General features: G+C 34.7%; 1 pseudogene; it reads right to left on the bottom strand.

Moving 5' to 3' along the window:
* Positions 1 to 1010: 1010 nt before the first annotated feature.
* LOC149157704 (pyrophosphate-energized membrane proton pump 2 pseudogene) overlaps positions 1011 to 11897 on the bottom strand; it is a 66637-nt pseudogene continuing 55750 nt past the window's right edge.

Genomic DNA, 11897 nt, shown 5'->3' with positions numbered 1-11897 from the left:
AATTCTGAGTGATTGTGTATTTATACAACTGTAAAAACATTAAGGATAAAGCAAAACCACATATCTTGAGCATTGAAACACTGTATGAATCCTGAGAAGAAAAGCAGTCAATTGTATTACTGAAACTGAGTTTTTACACAAGCCAAAACAATACTCTGTTTTCTCAAATATCCAACCCTCATTACATAGATGATTCAGCTATATATAGAAACATAACTCTAACTACTTGGAGCTTCCTCCTTCAGCATGAGGGGAGCTCGATGACTGCCACTAATGACACCTTTCTGCTTTGCAACAAACTATTTAATACAATAACCACTAACTGAAGTTCTAAAGAGTTCTAATTTAATTATAACTCTAACTCTATATCCTTCGTAGAATGATTCCTCCTTGCAGCTTTGACACCTGGTTTCCTTTTCGTTTGGCTGAGATGGCATGAGATGAGCAGTTAATGCCCCATGTTGGCTTTGGATACTGAAGGCTTTAATCTGCTCCGTGTTGGCTGAGAATATCCCTTACTTTTCGGTTCTGGTCCCCCATCACTTCGAATATGCAGCAGCATGTACTTTAAGTCTCTTTAATAACCCAAAAATATAGAGCACCACCATGTTCCTGATGTGTTGGAGGCTTCATTAATGGACAGGTGTGCAAGCCAAAACTCATCGTATGCAACTCCTTCCAAACCCTAATGACCGGTATAAAGTGACTTTATAACAAAACTTTTAAACTTGAGTCAAAACATTTCACTTTTTTAAAGGTACACCTGTCATCATCTGAATGGCTATGATAGCTTCATTTGGTCTCTTATATGTCCCTTAGGTGTTTCCTTTGAAAATTTCCGATCATCTTATCAAACTGTTTGTCTGCGTTAAAAAACAACACCTACAGCAGTTTCGTAGCGCGCTACGAAACTGCTGAATTTTTTAAACAGCTTGTCTTTTCCCTGAGATATTTACTGCCCAGGCATCTGATTGCAAAAACTCCTTTTGACCTGCTGTGCCTTCAGATCTTCAATTTTCATTATCCCAAGCACCTCCAGCAGTATACAAAAACAAGGCCATGAGAATACCAGAGACCGTTGCAAACATTAGCATTGAAGCAACAACTTTGGCACCAAGTAAAGGCTGATCTGTATACTGACCCAGAATCTTAAATGAGACACCAATTAAAACAGGAGATACAACTGCTAAAGCACCAGGCTTTATCATCTCCCGAAGTGAAGCAGTTGCTACTATTGCAACACAACGCGCATAACCTGGCTTCTCTTGATTTGTCATTATGCCAGGTCAATCTATAAAGTGCCTCCGCATTTCCTTAACAACTTCCTGGGCTGTTCGACCAACTGCATAACATGCCCATGCACTGAATAGGAAAATAAGCATCGATCCCAATAGACCTCCAAGAAATACCTCTGGAATAGCTATATCAACCTGCGTAAATGGTTGATGAGCATAAGCTGATACTTCATATAGGCACTGAATAAAAGAAAAGAAACTAATGCAGCAGATCCAATTGCAAAGCCTTTGGTGGTTGCTTTTGTGGTGTTCCCGACTGCATCAAGAAGATCTGTAATTTCTCTTACACTTTCAGGCTGTTGACTCATTTCCACAATTCCACCTGCATTATCAGCTATTGGCCCAAACATATCCATTGTCAAAATATATGCTCTCCACCTGTATTAACTTTGCTGAAGATTGATAATTTTGAAGGATCCCTTGAAGATATTCCCTTTTCAACATTTCCACTTGCAGTTCAAAACTAGTGACTGAGATTGGATTATTTAGCTTCAGCTGCTACGAAACTGCTGTTCTGGCTGAAAAATATGTCTTGGGACAGAGCTCATAATTTCTCACAGAAAACGTATTTGGAAAAACTGAAGGAGGTTTTTGTGAACCAATCCGTGCTTAACAAAAGCCTCTCTTGGTTTTTTGAAACACCTTCCCTACCGCCCAGAATCTATCTTTGAAGAAGATGTGTAAAACAGGAAATTAAAAACTGCACCTACAGCAGTTTCGTAGCGCAACTTTTAGTCACTCGTTTCTCCCAGCTCATAATCAATTTGAAGAAACTGAAAGAGGTTTTTCTAGTTCAGTATGTTAGGAATAAAAACCTCTTTCAATTTTCGAAAATATTCTTTCAGCTGCTCTAAATACCTCCTGGAAGTTGACTACTTAAAACAGAGAAATATGCCTGTAAAAAACATCACCTACAGCAGTTTCGTAGCGCGCTACGAAACTGCTGTGTAATTTCAAAAACACAGCTTACATGCCAAATTCGACTGTCTTGAGCTTTTTATCTTGAAATGTCCTTCTCATCTGCCTTGAAACTATGCAGAGGCACCAATTTTCAAGGAAAACTTCACAAAGGTAATTCATATCAAAATTTAGGATTACCTTACTTGCCTTGCTTGAGCCTTCAAAGAACTTTTAGGTATGCTGACCTTGAGTTTGCCAAGTGATTCTTATGCATGAAAGGAGCATGAGAATAACCAAGACCAAATCTTTCTTACCTTACCCTTTTCCTTTGAAATTTGTTTAGTGATAACAGATTAATTCCGTTTTGTTGTTTTGATCACTGTATTGTTATTCTGTTTTTCTTTCAAGAAAGGAATCTCCCTAGTGTAATAGTTAGAATATTTACGCTGAGACAACCATTCATACTGACAACTGTAAATTTCCACATGAAGATATTTCTGTAACTAATTTTCTTACCCTCCCTCTCATTATAAAAGGGAGGAAGAAACATTGAAGAAATGTTCTAAATTCTAGGAAAAACCTGTGTGTGCTTCTGAAGTTGTATGGATTCCAGATCTACATCTTTCTTAATATATGAAACAGTGGTGATTCCGATGTTCGATTATTAAAGTATGTTGTTTCTCTATTAAACTTCCATTATGTTCGTACTTCCTCTCTGATTTCAAGCAATTGTTTCCAGAAATATCTCTTATATTCTTACAGATTCATTGGTTTTAACTAGTTAATACATATGCCTGTATCCAAGTCTGAGATTATATCTTTAAATGTGTGCTTCCTGAAATCATAACATCGGCTCTTCTTACATCCACATGTCTATCTTTAACTCGGATAAGTATAGAACTCTTGATGTTTCAAGCTCTATGTGATGAGTTATTATTCCCTTTCTCTTCTTTCATTATTCTGCAAAATCTGATTAAACTGTAAGTCCTTGATTACTCGGCCTCCTCTTGTTTTTGCCTTATTCTTGTGAGTTTTATATGTGAAAGGATACCAGAAGTACATGGCTTATATCCCTGGATGAAGGAACCAACCCATGTTGTTATGTGTATATTTGTATATTTGTAATTACTATGTGTAGAAGATGCATATGATGCCTTCGGTTTCATGAGGATAATAATAGATACATCCAATTTATATGCGCCCAAGAACTAGCCTTGTAGGCAATCCAAGGCTGTCTTTGGGAGAGACAACAGGTTGTGTAAGGCTAGGAGCGACAACACTTCCATCTTTATAGTTGTGAGTGGTAGGCTTCCTTGTTGCCATAATTCTACTTTCAACTTTTCTTGCCACCCTGAATTCATTCTCCAATGAATCAGGTTCCCAAAGGATAACCTCATGTTGGATGTTATCCTTCAAATTCACTATGAAGACATTAATCCTATGCTCCTCTAGAATATCGGTTACCCTGATATTCAATTTTTAGATGTCTTGAATGTGCTATGCCATTGAACCCTTTTGTTTGAGATTTATCAACTAGCTAAAGAAGGTGTTGCTCTTTGTATTCTCATAATGTGCTATCATTTCTTCTATAAACATTGAGAAAGTGACAAGTGATTTACGAGAACAAATCCATCAATACCATACAAAATGATTGGGTTCTAAATATAAATATGCAATGCATGCCTTTTGTGTGTGTTGCACATCGTGTAGATCAAAATATTTTTCCATCTTTACTATCCATGTTATTGGATCCTTACCATCAAACTTCCTCATATAAATATTTGGAATATGGTGGGTATTCAATCCAAAGTTATAGTCTCTGAAATCACGATGAAAATTCCTTTTATTCTCATCATGAGTTTCACAGAATAACTTTTCGCCATTAGGAAGCATTTCTTGTAGCAACTTTGTCAAACCTTCCTTCAAACCTTCCATGTACGCTTTTAGTCCATCCTTCATAACTTCCATGTATGCTTTTAATCCATCCTTCAAACCTTCCATGTATGATTTTAAAACATTCCTAAAACCATCCATGGTAGCTTCCATTTCATTTTTGGTTACTCTTTGCGAGAGCGAAATTTGTTGCACTTGGTCATGTAATTTTGATATATCATGTTGGGTTTCTTCCTCTTCTTCATGTGTCGTGGTAGATATTTCTGGTTGCTTACTAGGTGTGTCCATTTTTTTGAGGCATTTCAGAATCAAACAATTATATTTGTGCTTCCCTATGCCCTTTGAATCACTTCAAACTGATTTTTCAAACAAAATTTATGCAAATTAAAAAAAAATACACATATTTTTCATGCTTTTTAGGAGATCAATATTGAAATTGTTGTATCTTTGTAATTTTGGATCTCCATGGTATGAAATTTCATCCTTTGGTATCCCTCTGAGTCTTCTTTCCAACTCCACAAGTCAAACCAAGATTGGATTCTTCAAGAATGATTTATGCACAATCTCCCACGATGACTTGATTATAGTCTGGTTCAGTTGATCAAAATTATATGGAGCGCCATGTGTCACTGTTAGACCTTCAACCCTGAAAATGATACAAGAAAAACTAAAGTCCATGAAATTTTAGTCACCTTTTACGAAATTCAAATCTGACATTTGGAGAGAAATTTATGATGAGTTTTCCTAGGGCACCTGTTTGAGATGGAATTATGGAGTCTGCAGAAACCCTAACTTCCTCAGATCATATCTCCGAAAGTATAAAGAACCAAGATCTAAAATTCACACAAAGAGTTCATCAATATTTTTGTTCTACACGGTTTCAATTTAAGCTTCTTAAGCTTTGTAGAAAAAAAACTATAATGATAATTCAAAGATGACCTATTTCAAGAATCGAAACCCTAGAATCCAAAGCTATGATACCAAATGTTATGTAACCAACTCACAAAGTAGAAGAAAAGATAAATCAACAACTTAAATATTATCCACTTCAAGGGGTAAACCTCCTTTACATTACATAAATTAACAATTCTTTGATGATTCAAAAGATAAAACCTCCTTTGTATATATAGGAGTCTAAGGGGTCACAATATAGTTAGAGCCTACATAACAATAAAAATGTAAGGGCACACCATTAACAATAGTGGGATTCTATACGGCACAAAAATAACAACATGGGGGATGCATGGGCACAACAACAACAATAGGGGGCTACACTAACAATTAAAATAAGGGGAATATTATAGGGACTAACAGAAGGACACAATGGGTTCTTAGACCTAGAAATATAATCAAATGAGAATGAAACCCATTCTTATAAAAATAATTGTTCTTTGATCTTTTACAGTAATTTTCTTTTCAAATATATAAAAATTACATCATTTCATGAGGTAAACAACAATTATGAAGACTGATATTAGTTACATTTTCAACAAAGTTATAGCAGGAATGTGAGCAATTGTAATCACAAAGCCTTGCATGTCCACATGCAACATTAACTTGCACATAAAAATCAAGACATGTTTCTTGTAGCCTCAAGGTATAATTTCAATATAATCCATAAAACAGTTAAGGAATTTTTCCTATTGATTCCATGCAACAATTTCCTACAACTATGCAAAATTATCATAGAGATATATATTAATTTAAATAAAGAAATAATAATTGTATTAATAGATCTCAATTAATAAAACTTATATGAGACATAACAATGGCTAAAAATGAAGGTGGGATTTCGATTTTCCACCTAAGTAATAGACTAGCTACAACTTGTATTTCTTTCAATAGTCACCCCTGAGTCAGATCCATGATACAAGGGTATTTTTCAAGAAATCTCTATTGGTAATCATGCTCACAAGTTTGGATTATTTCCCAACAAAACCCAATTCTCTCCTCAAACTTCTTTCATTTAACAAAAAGCAAACCCCCACTTGCTATTTGAAAGCATTTTTATCAATTTTCGTGTGTCTATTAGGAACATTCTTCAAGATGTTTCTTGTTATTTGCAAATTTGATTAAGTAGTGGATCCAACTAACACCTCTCATGTTCTTCTTCCTTCCCCCCCTTAGATCATGGATCCGTGGTCTGACTCTTCAGGCCATTCAAATAATTTGCAATCATTCATAATCAAAGCACAATTACATTACAAAAATTAAGGGGAGTATATCAAGGGTGTTACAAACTCGACCCCGATAAGGGGAACACCGTCCTTAGTGTTCTTAGAAGCATAATACTAAAACAAAACTGAGCTTTATAAATAACTCTTATATACAATTATTTAACAACAAAAGATGGGTACAACACCCTTATTTTTCTTAGCCATCTCCTAGGTGGTTTCATTGGGTCCAAAGTGTTTCCATTGCACATTTACCTATTCAATTACTCAATTCTGGAGCATGATCCACCTCTAATGTCCATCCATGCCATCACTATGCTCAATCTTCCTTCAGGAAAGCTCATTGATTTCCAAGACACACTCAATGCATTCTTGAGCCCAATTGATATGCACATGATTCTATGAAAACCAATTCATCTTTTGAGTTCCAACATCCCTTTCTGTACTTCATTAGTCACTTAGGAAATCCATTTCTTCTTCCATGTAGTCACTCACCTTCCAATTTTAGGAATCCACTTCTTTGCTTCCTCAGTCCCTCGGGCAATCCATCCCTTCAGAAGGCTTCCTATTAGATGAAGAATTATCTTAGCCAAGACATTCCTATGCCTTTATTTAATAACACAACACACGTGTCATGGCACACCTCATGGAAACCAATGTATATCAAAGGGTTCTAATGTCACCAAAATGACCAAGTTTATGAAGTATTAAGCTCCATTATGATGTTGAAAACACACGTGTCATGACACACCTCATGGAAACCAATATATATCAAAGGGTTCTAATGTCACCAAAATGACCAAGTTTATGAAGTCTTAAGCTCCATTATGTTGCTGCATACACTGATGTCATTAAGCTGATGATGCTTACCTTGCAATCAAACTCATATACATGTGTTGGGAAGTTTACTAATTGTCATACATCAGAAACACATGTCATAAGAGATGATAATAAAGTTTTAAATCATTTTAGAACATAGCATAATTATATTAAAACATAACTCAAGTCATTATGAATCAAAACTTTAAACCAATTTAAAGCATAATATTAACAAAATTTCTTTAAACTGAAAATGAATACTTATCTCTATAACTTCTTATTTTCTATTGCATTAAGTGGTTTATCAGTTGAAGTAAACAATCAATGTTGTGTTTGCTCCACATAGTTTTAAGCCAGCTCCATCCTCAACTCTAGCTCACCATGTGGTTTTTAGCCCTAAGGCAACACTGAGTGGTAGTCACACTTCCCCGCACAATATTTTCATATAGCTCCATCCTCAAACCCAACTCATTGAGTGGTTCTCAGCCCCAATGACAACACTCGATGGTGGCCACACTGCTTGAAACATTCTTTTCACACAACTCCCAATGGATTTATCAAGCTCACCTCCTAGTGAGCATAGGTATATTTCTTCTCCCACCAGCTACTTACCTTTATGGGCCTAGGTAACCCCCATTTCAGGTACTGTACCTAACCAAAGGATTTCCTACATGGGTCTCCATTAGTCACTCACCCTTCCGGGCCCAGGAAACCTCCATTCTGGGTAGTATACATGTCCAAGGGATTTCCTACATACTCTTCTAATCAGCCACTCACCCTTTTAGTCCTGGGAAATCACCATTATGTGCATTCTACCTATCCAATGGATTTCATGTGTGTGGCAGTAGTCATTAGAGTCTTAAAACCCAATAGCCATTTGTCATGGTCTAATGACATGTGCATGGAGTCTTAAGGATAAGTCACATTTTGGAATGCTCCCCTACACTACTCATGGAGTCTTATTGTCAAGGTATGGGTTATGCCTTGCTCCCATGAGTTAAACAAAGTGTCACAGGCTGTAATGCCTTCCTGGAAATATTCTTCCTAAGCTCATAACTTCATCATGCCACCTGTATCACAACATTTAATTTATTTCATCATTTACATGTTCATGAAATATAGCTAATTCACGGTTTTAAGGTTAAAAAACATCCTATTATCCATGTAGAGCATACATTAATTTGCAAATAATAGTTTCCAAACTCAACCAAAGGAATTATCCCCCAATTTCTTTCCTTTTACTACCATCATTAGTGCTATCAGCTAATACTTTTTCTATTACAATATTCAACAATTTATTTAACTCATGACGCCCTCATCCATGTTGTTCATAAGCTATCGTTTTTACCCTTTCTCCCTTTTCATGCATGCTCACCACAATTGTTAAGAGCATAAATATAACTTAAATATCAACAATGGACCATTCCTTCCCACTCGCCCAACGATGTTCCATGCAACCTGGAACCCATTAAATAACCTTGCTACATTACCCAATCATGGCAAATACAAATTTTGCTCCCATGCCATCACATAATGATCACATTTTTAGAGATTTATCACTTACCATGCTACTATGATGGTTTTCAACTAATGACTTGTCAAGCCACATAGTGTCATTATGGTTTACATATCTCAACCATGCCGTATTAAATTTTAGGAGAACTTCCCTTTTTGTGCCATTTCTATGGTTATTGCATTACTTCTCATTTTATTTCACGTGGACTCATTTGGGTCCATATTAGTTGTTATATCATCTTATTCTACCATTTGACTACCATTTATGTTATGCACAGGGTTTAAGAAAGATCTTGCACTTTTGGTTGGGCTCTACTTCAGATCTTCTCTAGAGGTCCTCTTCTTTCCTTTCTCCATACTCAACAATCACTAAGACCAAAACAAAAAGACAAGAATAAAGAAGAGGCAAGGAAAGATAAAAAGCTTGCAAAAACAACCCATAATAACAACTCATACAACATGACCATGCTCGAGGTCAATAGTCAAAACAAAAAAAGAAAATATGAAGCTAATCAATAAAATACAAAACATATAAAACTTTCATTAACCCACAACATCTTAATCCCATGCATTCCAATGTTTAATGTTTCCTTCACCACACATAGACACACACTCACACAATTAGACCAAGTATTTTCAAAGGTTTTATTGCAACCTTAAAATTTTAACATCCCTTGAAATAACTCTTGGAGGGATCTTCCACTTTCTTGTTTACGATGGACTTAGTCCATGCTATCTTGCACCATACAACTACACATGCTTTTACTTCTTGCTGTAATTGAGTCTTCTTATGTACTGTTACACACACCCAGTTTTTAGTTACATCAACATACACAAATAAGATGTGACCTTTCCATGTTATTACCAAACATGTTGATCCGCATCTGTTCACACATCTAGAATTCATGCTGGTCACATGTTCCAAGAATCAAGAATACATATTAATATGTTTATAACAATGTTATCACAAGATTGGAAATCGACCTTTTACTAGTAGTAACATCATCAAATTTTGAAATCAACCTTTTACCAAGGTTAGTAGCCATGAAATAATCTACAATCAACACATAGTCATCAACCACAATGCTATAATTAACACCCACTTGCACTCCTATGCATATAAGATATCTCAACACTCATGGTATTAGTACAATTGTCTTAAAACATGTTCATTTCTTCATGAAATCTCATTAGCACATACTCATATCATGCTCTTAATCAAGCATTCCATTAATACTTCAATAATCATAATCAATGTTTTTTAGAACTCTCATTTGGAAAAGACCACTTACTGATAAAAAATCTCATATTAATGAATTCACCACATTTTCACAACATGAATATCAACAAGCATATATTTCACCTTTTGTAGGCTCTCATCAACACCTTATTTTCCATAGCCTTGGTTCCCCAAGACTACATGCAACACTTTCATTGGCTTCCTAATTGTGTTGTTAACTTACTCCTGGTTACATGTTTATCATTAACCACTATTATTCATCTTAATCATGTTATGACAACGAAGTACTAAAAGTCTTTATTCCTACACATCCATTACTGTGTGCACTTAACATACCTTCATGCATCTAGAATATCATTATTTAATACCTATTTGATAGACATGCATCTTGCCTATCATTATTTAATACCTATTTTATGGACATGAATCTATAAAATATTTAATCTCTTGCATTTTATTATGCCTATGCTATTATTCATCAACTTATGCCAACTTCTCAAAACATCTAAGAAAAGTGTAAACTAGAAAGAAATAAGTTACGAGATTCCCTCTCGCAATTTTTACTATATCATTCAGTCATGAACTTTTGCAATATTGTTGGGATGCTTTAGGGAATCTAGTTAGAATTCTCCATGTTTATCTTGTTGCATCGACTCAAATCTATATTTAAGTAACATTAGTGTATTCATATATATAACAAAATTATTTCACATAAACTCATATGCATGTGTACACAATCACTAGTGATATTGAAAAAATAGAAAACACTTGCACCCAACAACCAATCATTCTTTCAAATAACATAGAGTTCCAAAATTTAATCTCCAAACGTTCAACATAACACCTTTTCTTTTCATTTCACCTATCTTAGAGCTCATCTACTCGAAGTGTTGAACTTGGAAGCTTTGATACCACTTTGTAACATACCCATTTCCCTCAATCACTTACAAAGGTTACGGGGTACCCAAAATTTTTATTTTTCCTTTTACTAGATTGAAAATAAGCTTTGATACCACTTTATCACATACCCCTATGTTGATGGCAAAAAATGACCTCATCAACATTTAGGAAGATCACCCGGTTAGAGTCCCAAATCAGACTCTTTTCTGTTTGTAATGATGGCTCCAACTGGTTCTATTAGGTCTAGTTACCCACTCACCCTTCTTGGCGACTTGTGATATTCTAATTATCTACCAATATAAAGAGGAAATCAAACTTACCTTCTTGCAGTGCACATGCAAGAAGGCAGTCCTCACACTAATTTAATGGCTCAATCAAGCCACACCTAAAACTTCTATTGCGTAAATAGACTTATACAATGTAATAGATTTAATTCTAAATGAAAGTCTACTCTAAGATGCAAGTAATAGAAAATAAATTCTAAATCTTTCTCAATTAAAAGAAGGACTAGTCCCTTTCTAAATCAAGAACAAGGTAAAAAGAGATTTGGACCAACATTGAATTTAGAATAAAAATGAAGTTAGTAAGCTAAGGAAATAGTTCCAGGACTTATTGTTGATTCAAACAGGTATATACATTCAACTATCCAATGAATAGTCATCATATCTCTGCTACACATACATCCAAATTAAAATAAAATAAATTCAAACTCAATAATATGATTGCATTAAGGAAATAGTTCTCATAAAACAATCATTATTAGAACGAAGATAAAATTAACATGTATTTGCTAAATAGTTAACAATTATGCCATGCTTATCTATTCGAATTCATTATTTAACTTGATATCAATTAGATCTATCATTAAAAGATTACTTTCAAATGATTTAAATAAACATATAATTAAATGAATTTACAATAGTGCAAAACCCAAAAACTACATACTTATTTGAATCAAGAATTGTGTCAATTTTTTATTAAATGTAGACCATTAGTCAACCTCTATCTCTAAAAAAAGTGTACAAAAGTTAAAGATATGATCAAAGCTTCTCAACACATAATTTTTCATAAAATTTCATGATATCATGAATTTTTTGAATTGTAATACATTTCTTTATAACTGGTCCAAACTAGCTAATTCTCTACAAAATTGCTGCTATC

The sequence above is a fragment of the Pinus tabuliformis genome, chromosome 5_2 (genome assembly GCF_031772625.1).
Source record: "Pinus tabuliformis cultivar Carrire ecotype Pingquan chromosome 5_2, CPIR1, whole genome shotgun sequence".
Lineage (NCBI taxonomy): Eukaryota > Viridiplantae > Streptophyta > Pinopsida > Pinales > Pinaceae > Pinus > Pinus tabuliformis.
The sequence above is the reverse complement of the archived record's forward strand: the minus strand, read 5'-3'. Positions and strand labels throughout refer to the sequence as shown.